The sequence below is a fragment of the Coturnix japonica genome, chromosome 4 (assembly GCF_054131305.1).
Source record: "Coturnix japonica strain WE chromosome 4, WE-NBRP24, whole genome shotgun sequence".
In the NCBI taxonomy this organism is placed as follows: Eukaryota; Metazoa; Chordata; class Aves; order Galliformes; family Phasianidae; genus Coturnix; species Coturnix japonica.
The window spans coordinates 12,070,765-12,084,774 of record NC_140666.1 but is presented as its reverse complement, the minus strand read 5'-3'; the positions used below and the strand labels follow the sequence as shown (position 1 = coordinate 12,084,774).

At 44.4% G+C, this 14,010-nt stretch overlaps 1 long non-coding RNA gene across 3 annotated transcripts in view; it reads left to right on the top strand.

Annotated features, from left to right (window-relative positions):
• The window catches only part of LOC107312705 (uncharacterized), a 58,063-nt gene that overhangs the window by 12,528 nt on the left and 31,525 nt on the right, over positions 1-14,010 (top strand). For 2 of the 3 annotated variants that reach the window (XR_014945121.1, XR_014945119.1), the window contains exons 4-7: positions 2,335-3,353; positions 5,629-5,711; positions 7,218-7,498; positions 12,460-12,562. This is a non-coding gene — a long non-coding RNA (uncharacterized LOC107312705). The remainder of the gene's footprint in view (positions 1-2,334; positions 3,354-5,628; positions 5,712-7,217; positions 7,499-12,459; positions 12,563-14,010) is intronic. The other variant, XR_014945120.1, reaches the window with a different exon arrangement.

Genomic DNA, 14,010 nt, shown 5'->3' with positions numbered 1-14,010 from the left:
ATCAGCAACATACCGTCATTAACTCTTGCAGCCTGGCTGGTGCTGTTTGGAAGCAAAGCTTTCGGGTGTCACAGTGCAGATGTGTGTTATCTGCAGCACTGTGATCCTACATTGGGGTGCTGTGTGCTTCAGAGTGCTAGGCAGAAACTTTCAGCAAAAGAATGTCTTAACAAAAAGTATCAGTTCATCCAGCTTGGCAGAAAATACCAGCTACAGCAAAGCATGAGGGTTATGGCATTTACCAGCATTGGCTTTGTTATCCCAACCTTGTTTTGGGAAGCTCTGAGTGAGTGCTCAGACCAGGGCTGCCCTGTGCTGGTTCTAACCCACCCTCAGTACCCCAGGATTCAATTCAGACACTTTGGAAGTCTCAGAGCTATTTCTGGCTGCCTCCACCAGCATCCCCCTGCACAGTGTATAAGAGACAGGAGGAACAGCAAAGAAGCCTTCACAGCGAATCCCATTTCAGCTCAGTACTTCTGTAAATTTAAGAATTCGCATAAAAGCACCAAGTCTGTACTGTGATTGCTAAATTGGGCTTTAGGAGAAAATGATATAAAAATATATATATAAAGAAAAAAAAGGGGAAAAAAAAAAGAAAAAAAAAGAAGTAGCAACAGAATGGAATAGAGGAATCTTGAAGTGCCTACATACATCTTGCATCTCCATGTCACATCCTTGGCAAAATTTTCTGGTCTGATGGCCAGAATGGGTCAAAGATGTTCAGGTAAAGCAGATGTTTAAAGGCTTCTCCAGACGTTGCTGCTGAGCAGTAGATCTGTGAGAAAGCAAAACTTGGACTTTGCCTAAATTCCAGCCATTTATATTTACTGCTAGTTGTCATGGGGTCCTGGTCTCATTCTGCTTCTAATGATTATTTCTCACCATTAGAAACTAGCACTGGAACTAGGAGACACAGGTGAGACCCCAAGGCTGGGCTTGCCTTGCAGCTTGAAGACAGTGCCATGGTTGTCTGTGTAGGGTGTTCAGAGCAGAGCACCATCACCCAGTGCTTGGCCTGGAGTGAGAAATCTGAAGTAGATGTTGCTTGGGTCCTTGTCAGTGCACACAGCAGAGCTGTTTCCTATCACAATATGTTGTTCAGCTGTGGCACTCACTGCCACAGGAGACTGGTTGCCAAAAGCTTAAATGGTGCAAAAGGCAATTAGATGAGTTCCTGGAAGAGCAATACAACAAGGGTGATAAAACACACAGAAGTTGCCTCTAGCATAGAAAGTCACTAAGCATAGCTCCCTAGAGACAGCCAGAGCACACAGGCTGTGTGTCTGCCCTAATCTGAACCTCTTCTTTAGGCATCCACAGCTCTATGGAGCCAAAGACAGGATACTGGGCCAGGAGGAGACAACCTGGCCATTCTCATGGCAGCAGATGGCATGTTTTCATCTCATTTAGACAGCACTGGAAGACGTTACATCTGTATGATCTCTTTTGTGAGTGGTGTGAGCCCTTAGCATCTCTGAGGGCTGTTTCTGCTACAAGGAACCTCCACTCAACTTTTTAGGAGCCAGTACTGAGGAGAGTGGCTGTCATTGTGGCATTAAGGATGCAGTTAGTGGGCACAGTGGGATGGGATGATGGTGGCACTAAATGATCTTAGTGGTCTTATCCAACCTTAACGATTCTATCATTCATGTGTCTTGCTAAAGAGCTTGGTGCCTATTTTAGGATTTGCACTGCTCATATTAACAAGGAGGAGGGACTTAAAGGGGTTGATTTGGCAATTCCACTCTCAGTAGGAGCTGATCCCAGCAGCTCAACATAATCACTGGGAATGGAGAAAATCCAGGAGGTTTCACTAGAACTGAGCAGGAGCTTGACAGCTGGGAAATGCTCGTGTAAGTAGGCAACTGGGAAGTGAGCTGCAGGAGGGTGGTGGTGTTCAGCATCACTCCTGCAAATGTCTCCATACAGACTGTAGAAATTCATCCCCCATTGCTAAGCCTGCCTCCTCTGTGGTGTCCTTCTGCTGCCTGCTCTGGGGATGGGAGGGGAAGCAGTGGTTGTGGGCAGGCTGTGTCCAGCCCCAACAAAACAGCATGGTTCTTCTCACGTGAATCTCTGCTCAGACAGTCTCTATTTCTTTCAATAGAAAATGGACAGCTCGAAAGAACTTGACCATCCTCCAGTGATGGCCTATTTGCCATCCATATCCTTATGCTCCAAAAACCCTCCCTGGCCTCCATTTCCTGCAGCTTTGCCCAGTGCATGAAATACAATGCTGAAGTGATGAGTCCACGTTCTCATTCTAACATCAAAATTGGTTTTGGTTTGTTTTGTTTTCCCTGCATCTAAATAATAACTCTCTTGTCTCAGGATGAGCTTTTTTCACCTTGGTGTTTTCTCTCAACGATGCCTGATCACAATACATATTCCTGCTGGACACTGTGCTTTGATAAAGGAACAAAACCAGCAAGTGACGTGTGAAGGTTCTAACTACAAGACGTAATATTTTCTAATTTCCTGCATGGCATTGTGCTATTCAGAGTTCCAGAGGTATCGTTTCCTATTATAGACCATATGTAGAGCGAGATACACTCCAGTAATCCTCCGTAGGGGCTGAATACTGAACAATTAAATGTAATGTTATAGAACCAGATTTACAGGAAATGTTTTGCTTTGCTGGTCACTGCTAATAGTGAAGTTCTACGAGAAGATAACATTTGGTTTTCTGCAATCCAGCCTGTTTTTGTGCAGGTTATTTCTGGCTTCCTCTGAAATGTTTAGTCTCAAGGTTCTTAATAATGACTTCTATGTGGATGTTCCTGCAGGCATCCCCACCTGACTGATCACAGGCTTCAGAATCTTGTGGGTGTGTTAATTTGAATTAATTATAGCATATTTGACTTGCCTTTGCTGTAAAATTGACTTGCCTAATTTGCCCAGCAGAAGTTGTCACTATTAAATCCAGAAAGCTTATGAGGATAAATATCTTGGGATTCTGGTGATCCTCCAAAACATTTCAGACAACCCACGCTGAAATCAGTCAGGCATGAGGTCTCATGCCTGTGGGTAGCGTTGGTGAGCATCCAGAAATCCAGGTGCACGTAAAACACAAACATTTTACGTTTTGACATTATTCTAACTCAAGGGGGGTGGGGGAGTGAACTGGCAAAAAGGAAGAAAGAAAAAAATAGATAAATAAATTACATTGTAGTGAGGGTGAAAGAAATCTATACTGCCCTACAGAGACAGACTCCTGGATCCTGTCTAACTTTCATGTGTGGCTGATTTGTCTTTTTATGTTGTTTCCACTAAGATGCTTCACACCAAGATTAACCCTACTGGAAACTTGACTTCATTGATGCACTACATAAGCTGCATTTTCATGGCAGGTATGTGTGACAATATTTCTGTCCTTCTGCACGTGCTTCTCTTGGGCTTTGTCTCTGTTAGTCCCCAAACATGTCTGTGACAGGAAAAAAGATTTGCTCCTGGTCATGAGCAAAGCCAGGGGAGTCTCATAACCGCCACACTACGGTTTTGTGAGGAGGCTGAAATTTCTTGCTCAGACTTTAATGCTGTCTGATTAATAAAACGTGTTAATTTACATCCACTTGGAAATGAAATAGCAGCTCTGATGGGAGGCACAAACAGCAGCAGTTCTTTTCAGAATATGTAAGAGAAGGTCTGGGGACTCTCCACATGAACTTCAGGGGTTTACAGATGTGACGAGCTGCTTGGCGAGCCCTCATGGGTCACAGATGCAATCGTCTCATCTTCAAAATGATTAAACAATAGATGGCAGGAGCTGTGCGTAGGAGAGGCGGCACAGCCTGAACTCCAACACAAAGCTGGAAACAGCACAGACACTCTTTAAATTTTCAAACTCTTTTGCATCTTATAAGAAAATTAAGGTGTAAATAGGTTAATTATAGTAGCTTAGGGATTTTCCAAGCTATGCTTTCTGTAATAATCTGCATGGTTAGGCTAATGTAGAGTTGTAAAGTTTCTCTGCGTGTTGTTTTAGGCATTTATTTATAGATCAGTGTGGAAATTAAGGATAAATACTCACTAGGAGAACAGAATCAAGGTAAAAATTTGGACGTAAGTTTACAAAACTTACATGAGTGAATTTTACACAGAATAATAGAAGTCATGAATGATGTGGTGAATTGAAAGGGCAGTGTGTGGCAACCCAAGTGAGCAAATGGCTTGTAGGAGGGATGGCTGGCTGGGGTAGCGTTAATGGGGCTGTTCATAGAATCACAGAATCATTAAGGTTGGAAAAGCCACTAAGATCATCCAGTCCAACCCCAACCCACCCCACTGTGACCATCACCACATCCCTCAGTGCCACATCCCTACGATTCTGGAGCACCTCCAGCGATCCCCCTCCCCATTTTCTGGGCAGCCTGTGCTAATGCATCACTGCTCTTTCAGAGAGTAATTTTTCCCTAATATCCAACCTGAAGTGTGACTTCTTTCCTGAATTTTGCCATTCCAGGGACTACCAATTAGTCTTGATTTTCTTGTCAAAGAAAGTCTGTATTTTATTTGTTGTGTTTATTGCATAGGAGCTCAGTGTACCACATAACGAACGTGGGGCAGATGAGCGATTCTGCTGAGTGTTTGCTCTGATGCTGAAGCCAGTTAGTGATCAGTTACAGCGCTGCAGTTCAAGAAAGTGCTCATTTCCAGGAGCATTAATTTCTGTGAGTGTAGTTACAGCAGAAAGCGATGGGCTCTGAGATTATTTTATTCTAGCTAGATCTAGAAGTCCCAGCATTGCAAAAATGAAACTTGAAAGTTATGCTTCCCATAGTATTTTACATTAATTTTAATCATATTATTCTCCCTTTTATGACATGCCTCTCTGGTGCTCATAAACCAAGAAATGAGTATCATCCACTTTCACTCCAAGTTTACATGATAAGTAGTTAGATGCATAATTTGCCTGTTTCCTTTTGAGATTTAATACCTGACTATGTTATGGCATTAAGAACCATTTCCACAACTCTGTACATGCATCCAATTCATTCCCTGCTCTGTGTGTCCTTCACATCTGTCAAAAACACACATAAAAATCAGATATCACTTATCTCCAGATTAAAATCATTCCACAGCCACACGAATGCAATTAAGATAAATGTACTCACAAACTCCCATAGGACTCCACCCAGCCCTACCAGCCTCCCAGCCTACGTTTAGAGGGAGAGAGGCAATGTTTGGTACAGTGTGTGCTTTCTCTGTGATCTGCATTTTCCTTTCCCAGTATTTCCTCTCCCAATTTCCTTTCCTCTGCAACTAACATTTGGTTTACAGGAAAGAAACACTGATTCCAAGGCTAATTGCCAAAGCAACTCCACATATGTGAAAGAAAAATCAATATTGTTGATGAATCCCCTTCTATATTGCAGTTAAGGATAATTTATTTCCAGTGATTCTCAATATCTTTGTGTATGAGCATCAAGTAGGAGGAAGCACGGTAACTGTCCCAAAAATTTGGCTTAATTGGAAAACCACGACTCTTTATTTCTTACTGTCTTCTGTTCAAACTCTAGGAAGAGTTTAATAGAACAAAATGGGATTGGATGCACTGTTGAATAGCAGAAATTTAATATTTCCTATATGAAAACATGCTTCTGATGACATCTGCTTTCACAATAGTGTTTTATTGAATGATCAGCTTGGACAAGAAGAAGCAATGGTGAATCGCCCTGAACGAGATGCCAAATAGCTGCTAATGACAGGTAGCTCCTTGACTTCTTATATTTCTTTCTTGCATTGAATCCCATCATTCTCAGTCCATTATGCAGAAGGACACTTCCTTGCTTAAAGGGTTCACAGTGTCACAGAGTGGTGGCCAAGACCTGGGTGCTTCTTTAACACTTGTGCAGATGGTGTGAGAGTCAGCAGGGCTTTGCTGAGGCTGGGAAGCTGTCATAGAGCCCTTCCAATGGCTTGCTGCTGGGCAAACCCAAAGGGCACAACTGGGACCCCGAGCAAGTAAAAAGCTAATTACCAGAGATGGAAATTTCTTAATTAGAAACGGACCATGGCTGTGGATCAGGGCCTCCCAGAGTGTGGAGCAGAACTACTGCCACAGGGCTTGCTTGCAATGAGGCATCTGGAAAAAGACAATATGGGAACTCCCTGGGTGCTCTTGCAATGTTTCTGCTGGACCTCTGTGGCTTCGTGGCACTGAATGTCCCCAGAGAGCGGAGCCATTTGCAGCCACTCTGTTGGTAACCAGGTGGGATGTTTTCCATTTTAAGTCCTGGTTTTGCTCCTCTTCCAGTGGAATGGTACTTAGAGAGTGGTTGTGAATTTTTTCATAATCGCTACAGTCTTTTTGGGCTCTGCTGCCCTAATCTTGCTGGGTCTGCGTTGAGTGTTTTATTTGGTAACTCCGTGGGGATCTTTCCTCTTATCTGGGTGAAGTTAACTGGAAACAAATAAATACGTTTGAGATGAAGTGGGGTTGGAGAAGACTGCTGTGGCCTTTGGAGAATGGTCTGGAATAAGTGGAATTGTTTGCAAAGTGTTTTTCAGGGGTCAAAGATTGTGCTTAAACCCCACTTGTCTCCTGTGGTGCCACGGAGCAGTCCCAGATAGAATCATAGAACCACAGAATCATTGCTGGAAAGGACTACTAAGATCTCCAAGTATTCCAATCCCAACCCACCCCACTGTGCTCATCACCATGTCCCTCAGTGCCACATCCCCATGGTTCTTGAGCACCTCCAGGGATGGTGACCCCATCACTCCCTGTGCAGCCTGTGCCAGAGCCTCATCACTCTTTCTAAGAACTTTTCCCTAATATCCAACTGGAACCTCTCCTGGAGCAACTTGAGGCCTTGAGCCTCTTGGCCTTTTGTTGTTCCTTGGGAGAAGATGCTGACACTGAGGTAGAGGCAAATTTTACTGCACTGAAGATGTTCAGATGTTTAGCCGGGGAACAGGGTTTTCACACACTGTTTGAGAAGATCAATAGTCCCTGTTATAACCGAATTATAACAAACCTGATGTCATGTCTCATTAGTGGGCATCTCTGTGTGGTTTCATGCACAGTGGCAAGGGAAGATAGTGTGGGTGATGCCCATCTGTCACCTTGCCCTTGGGGATGCCAGGGAAGGGACAATGACTGCCTGTCCAACCAGTTCTTCCCTTTCTCCTCTCATTGCAGGGCTGTGGATCGCACCTTTCCCAGAAGGTGTCATAATTAACCTCAGAGCTCTTTTCCTTTGCATTTTTAGATGACATTGTTGATGGGCCAGCAGCTGTTTGGAAGCCAACAGACCTTTGCTGCTTGGTGAGCGTTTCTCTTTGAGCTTGGGAAATGTCCCCAGTGGGAGCTGTGACCTGCCACTGCTGTCACCCATGGGAACACAACACCTGCAGACACCAGCCGGCTCCTTCCCACTCCTTCATCTTGGAAAACCAGCCGCAGGTTGCTTATCATCAGCCCGAGCTCTAAAGCAGAGCTACTGATTCTGATCTGCAGCTGCAGCCAGGCTTAAATCTTGATCTGCAAACGGTGAGTCTGAGCGCTGAGTGTGCAGAGACATTATTAGATTATTAAATCAATGACACTCAGGTTATTAGTCACACTCATCCGCATTACCTGACACTGTAATGATGTTCTATTTTTACTTCCATCCTGCTAATGTCCCAAAGGTACTGAAATTATGACCAGAAAATTAATTTCTATACATTTGAACAAGAAATAGAAGTATAGGGAATAATCTCACACTGACAGTATAAATCCTGGTGGAGTTGTTTAGAAAAGCAACTGGGAGAGGGAGAGGGCTGAGAATGGTGCCATGGATGCAGCCTTCTCTGCATTTAGTGCCCAGCTCTCATGGATGCTCTGGCTGATAACTGGGCCAGGCTATTTCAGCGTGTAACTCATTTGGGGCAATTAGGACTCGTGAGCTGGCATTAATGATCTCACTCCCTCATCCAATGCTTTCTTGCAGAATCCCTCTGTTGTCGAAACGGGCTGAAATCAAACCCACGAAACAGAAAAAGGCCAGCACATGGCAAGATGTTGTTTATGTTTTCAAAAATTACTCAAGTGCAAACAAATTACCATCTCAGCCCCCGAGCTGAGCAAAGGAGGGAGGCTCGATCCTCCTGTAGCCTGCATTGGGTCTTCTCTCTGCTCCACGTGGAAACCCCCAGAAGGATGCTGAGCATCCATCCCACCCCATTTGACCAGGCAGCACCAACACCTTGCCCCTGCAGCCAGGGAGATGAAAAAGGTGTCTTGAAGGGCTCTACTACCCTTTATAAATACCTGAGTGGGAGCTGCAATGGGGTATGGGTGTGGGTTGGTGCTGGAGCAGGATGAGGACGGTGCCAGCAGGGATGTAAAGCAGAGCACAGGGAGGGGGGCTGGGATGGGGACCCTGAGCAACAGAGTGGCTCCCCATTGCACACACAGCTTATGGGGAGAAGCATATGGTGAAACATCCCCCAGGGAAAGCCATTCTCACCCTTCCCCACGCCGCCCACAGCCCCAGCTACTTGCAGTTTCCCTGTGCTTATTGAGTACTGGGAGCACGTCTACATATTGCTTAATTACAGCTTGGTATGAATGCATGTCTTAGCAGCGCATTTATTTCATGTTTGCAATTAATGTGGAAACAAGTGTTGGTGCTTGCTCTGCTCCAAATGGAGCAGGGAGATTTCCTGAGATCTTCTGGTGAATAGAAAAAAGAGTGATGTATGAGCCCCAGCATGTAGCCATGCACTGTCGGTACCTGCTAAGTGCATGTTGCAGGGTGTTCTTGTGAGCAAAGTTTGTAGTAGGACCATAATGAGCTGTTTAGGTGTAATTAAAAGGTGGGGTGAGAACTTGCATGGAAATCCTCCTCTCCAAGCTTTGGGAAGCCTGCTAATAAGACATAAACACCTAGCAGCTCAGCTGGAGCACAGTTTGTTCTTTGGTTAAACATTAAAGGGGCATTGTCAAGTGGTTTTAATTAATTAGCTAGGCTTTAAATGAAATCAAATCAATTTGGAGCAGTTGGGCTCAAAATTAGAGATGTTTTCACCTGGTGAAAAATGCCCTTTCATTGCCAAATGTCTTAAAAGTAAAAAAATAAATAAATTAAGAATGCCTTAAAGATATTTCATCTCTATATCCCTGGAAATGTTCCAGCACCATGGGGATGTGGCAGTGTGGGACGTGGTTATGGGCACGGTGGAAGTGGGTTGGGTTTGGGCTGGGGGATCTTAGCAGCCTTTTCCAACCTTAGAGCTGCTGTGCTTCTATGATTCTGTGTTTTCATTGGTGCTGTTGCTGACCATGGGAGGATGCTGGTAAGGCACGCTCAGCCTGCACCATCTCTGAGCTTTCTATCCACTTTTGGCTGTAGAGGCTCTGGGAGTTACAAAATTCCTCTTGTGCTTTTAGGAAAACAAACGCTGTTCTTGATATTGACTTTTTAAAAGCAAAAGAATTGAACAAAATGAGAGCGCAGGCACTTCTTATTAGGCCAGCACAATGCCATATATTATCCTAGATGCTTTGTGTTAGATTTAGGGGGGGAAAATCAACACCAACTCCCTGTGACACAATAGGCTATAACTGCTGGAAGCCGTTATGGGCTATTATGTGAAGCCGTTACAGTCTATTGAGTAAATAATCTACAGATTAAAGCTTTCTAAGTACACAGTAACTTGATAGGTAACCAAAGAAGCCATTACAATATGTCACATCAATAAGGGGAGGCTTAGGGCTCCTCACGCTTTTTGCAGTGCCGGATCTATCCGTTGTAAACCAAAGAGGTCGCCTTACGGAAAACCAAATTGCAACAACCAAACCACAGCACAGCTTTGCTCTGGGGTTGAGGATTCGGAATTGCAGCAAGGGCTGAGCATGCAAAAGCAGTGCTGCTCCTCATCTGCTCACCCCTTCCTGCACCGCAAGCACCCACGGCGCTTTGCTGCAGAGAGTTTGTGGGTGCACGGCTCAGTGCTTCCCCAGCCCCACTGCCCCCCGCAGCCCTCCCGCCCCACCTCGCAGGGCTTCATCCTCCCCCCAGCATTTAATTACTCTGGGTTCCCAGTCTCGCCGGTGTGTTTAATATGAGCTATGTAAATTTCTCCCAAGAATGATAGGATTTTGACAGCCTGATTTGCCTCGCAGGCATACTCAAGCCAGCTCATTTTCTCTTCCCTGGAAATTTTTGAGTGGTCGGGTGGCATTTGATTACCATTGGCTGGCATATCTGAGCTCTGGTGTTGAGCATGAAGATATTTTAAATTTAATAGGTTTAAGATGTCATTATTTCCATGCTGATGAATTTGTAACTTGTAACCAGAGAAACTTAGAGCATTTAATGAACTTATTTAGTTCATGGTGCAAGCTTTAAACCCAATCCCAAGTATAAAATTAAATCATGCTGGATAAAAACTAACACCCAGAAGCTAAAACCGAACAGGGTAAATGAATGAATTTATAAAGACAGAATAAATACAGACATAAGGCACCTAGGGGACAGATTTACTAAGACTTTTTGCACTGTTTTCAATGGGGCTTGTAATAACATAAAAGAATTAAATCTGATTTACTAGGAAGGATTTGTATGGTATTTCACTGCCTGCTTCCCAGTGCCAGCAGCCCCTTCCCCATCACTCCCACCATCAGCAGGAACTCTGGGCACAGCCAAACACGTGGCAAAGAGATCTCCAGCTTTGCTGCAACCAGAGAAGAAAGCAATGCAATCCAAGAGGATCAACAGCACCATTCTATGAAAATCAATTCTAATTCTAACCCAGTCAATAAGGAGCTGCATCACTGCATCAGATGGGAGAGAGATGGGTCGTGCTGTGGTAGCTTTGAAGTCTCCTTCCCAGGCCCACTGTGCCAAGGCTTTACTAGGTATCTTTCAAACTATACAGAAAAAGCATCATAAAAAAGATGCATTTCAGTTTAAAAAGAGGAGATGGTAGAGAAGGATAGGGAAGCAAGCTAAGAAGATACTGGAAAGAACATCAAATTAAAAACTATACAGTTGCATTATACAAGCAGATATTGCTCATTTTGGTGCTTAACAAAAGCAAATGCAATGGAAAGTAAGCAAGTGGGACAACACTGAATGATGGATGTTAGAACCAGAGACCTCTTTTAAGCATCTCAAGAAGATTTCATGGGATCCTGGACTGGTAAAAGATTGAAAATAAGGACTGGGAATCAAGTCCTATCAGATTTTATAATGGGTGGAAAATTCAGTAGAAATTCTATTGTGCTATCCACAAATGAAGAGCAATGGTCTCTAAATCAGCACTTGCCTGTAATCAGGATGTGCCTTTATGGCTGCTTCTCTCCAAGTGCTGGCACTGTCCTCATGGGCTCAGTCCTACCTGAAGGTCTGTTTGCCAATGGCAGAAATATCAATGGAGAACAGAAGGTACAGAGAAGGCAACAAATACCTTTAGACACAGGAACACAGGGACCAGCACCTTCCAGTCTGAATGGTTCTATGAGTGGGCATGGTGGTGATGGTTGAGCTTGATGATCTTGGAAGCTTTTTCCAACCTTAATGATTCTACGACTCCATGACCCTATATAGGAAAAGCTAAATCTGCTTAGGGCTCTGGCTTGAAAAGGATATGATTAAAAGGAGGAAAAAGATAGAAGTATGGACCGTCCAGAGTGACATGAAGGTAGATAGGGATGAGCATAACTCTGTACTCTCCCCAGACTCCTGGTCATGGAAGAAGAAGGTTTGTTGCTTTCTTCCTTTACCTGGAGGCACAGTGCTCAGCTGTACCACTGAACGATTGGCTACCAATGCGGTGGGTCGACAATTTTCCAGCAGAACAGTTTTTTGAACCACTTTCTATTGGGAAGCACTGATTTGATGGGCTCAAGATTCTTTGTGGGAACACATTGATGCCATCAAGCCATCAGCAGAAGCCAGACATCTGCCCAGCCTCTTCGCCTGCTGCCCAGCTGGCTGGCTCATGGGGACAGCTGGGCTGCCGCACTGCAGCCAGCAGCATGCCTGATTTTTCTTTACTTTGTCATTAGATCATTTCTATTCCTTTTTCTTTTTTTTTAACTTCATTTGAACCATTCTATTTTATGCCCGCTGTACTTGCAGCACTAAAAGTGCTCCGTTGCCAATCAGAATATCAGACATCAACTCAAAGTACAAGTCGTGCAATGAGCATCGTTTATATCATAATCTAAATGAGTTTTTAGGTCTCCATTTTAAAGTACAAAGATGCACCAATGTGAAGAGTATGTGCAGTAAGAAGCCAACACGTTTTTATTTGTGTATCATATCATGCATTAATATAGTCACATTTTGCATTGGATAGAGCTGCAGTCTGTGATGGCAAAATAAAAGCTATATTTGAATCTCTTTCTAACTTACTGGGCTAAATGACAATGGTGTGTCAGTTCTTGCAGAATGCAATTTCAGAATTTCACTCCATGGGCAATTTCAGTGTTTTGATGTGTTTTGTTGCTTCATTTTGCAGATGTTTCTATAAAGAGCAGGAAAGCTGGACTGCATGTTCTCTCTGTTTAAGTGAAAATACCTGTTCTTAACCCCAACCACGGCCAGTGCACCACACAAAATGGGTGAGTCAGACTTTAAAGGTAGGTGGAAAATCAGCCTTGTTTTGGGTAAAATGAGTAAGAAAACCCCTTCTGTAGTAAACACATCTCTGGATCTGAGGGTAAAGGCAGTGAACTGTATCAGTCTTTGTAATCCAGTATGGGAAGAAACTCAAGCAAATAGGTAACTTTTTGACCCGACGGGATGATTTCCAGCATTTTTATTTTGCCTGCAATAACTACGGAGCTCAAGCAGAGCAGACACCTGCAGCTGGGTGCATACTTCTCATGCTGTGGGTAAAGTTGTCACTGGCTGCGGGTGGTACCACCTCCTGGGAGATACCCAGCCCTCGCTCGTCTCTAGATAAGCAACTTTCTGCAACTCTCAGCATGCCTATTTTGATCTGAGAGGTTTAAACAGAGTCCAGGCAGTCATGTGGATGATCTGCAGGGCTGATTTGAAGGTTGTTTTCCTGGCAAGCTGGTGCTGCTGGAGCAAACCAGCACAATTCCTTGTGTGCTGAGAGCAGTGGGAGGGTCTCTACAGGGCAGCATTTGGCCACTGCAGCCACCTTGGTCAGGAAACAAAGCTCAGGTGAAAGCAAACATGGTTCATCCATCCGTGTGTGCAGTCCTCCTGGTGCTTGGATAATATATGATGAGCCCAGAGCAGCACATGCATGAGATTCCTCTGTGCTCAAAGGCTGTTTGCAGGCAGCTGGTGGTGGGGCTGTCCCAGGTCACGCATGGTATGTCACATGGGGATCCCACCTTACCATTGTCCCCAGATCCTGCAGGCAGTGCCATTGCTTCTCTCTTTCTGGGATGATTATTTTCAATAATCCTAAAAACTCAGAGGAGATAACTTCAGCGCAGGGAGCCGCAGCGCCACGGGCCACCATTAGCAATTAAAATGAGATAAACAATTAGCCTGTGAACTTGGCACATGGGATGGCTGCTGCCTTGACAGCCACCGTGGAGCCACTCTGGGGCACAGATGCCTCTGCTCCCAGTCAGAGCAGCACTGGAGTACTGGGGGTACAGTGGTGATGCCCAGAGGAGGTGGGCTCCATTACAGAGCCCCCAAGCTGTATTCTGATATTTATTACACCTTCATTTTCTTTCTCTTCCCCACTTCTTCATCAGGGCACTGGAGGGAATAGGAACACACTATCTAATTTCCTAATTTTCCCGTCAGCTTTCTGGCTTTCAAAATGATTGCGGCAGAAATCTATAAAACGAGGACGAGGGGAGCAAACTTAATGCTGCCGTAAATCTCCAAAATGGATGCAGCAACACAGTGCTCAAAGAGGAGTAAATAAAAGTGAGGAGAGATTCATTCCGGTTTTCTTCTCTGTAAACCTGCTGGCAGCTTGGAATTATTCAGAAAACAACATTTAACTGAGAAAAAGGGAACCCTGTAAAATAGTAAAGATTATTCCGTAAAGCTAAGCGCCCTCCATCAATCATAG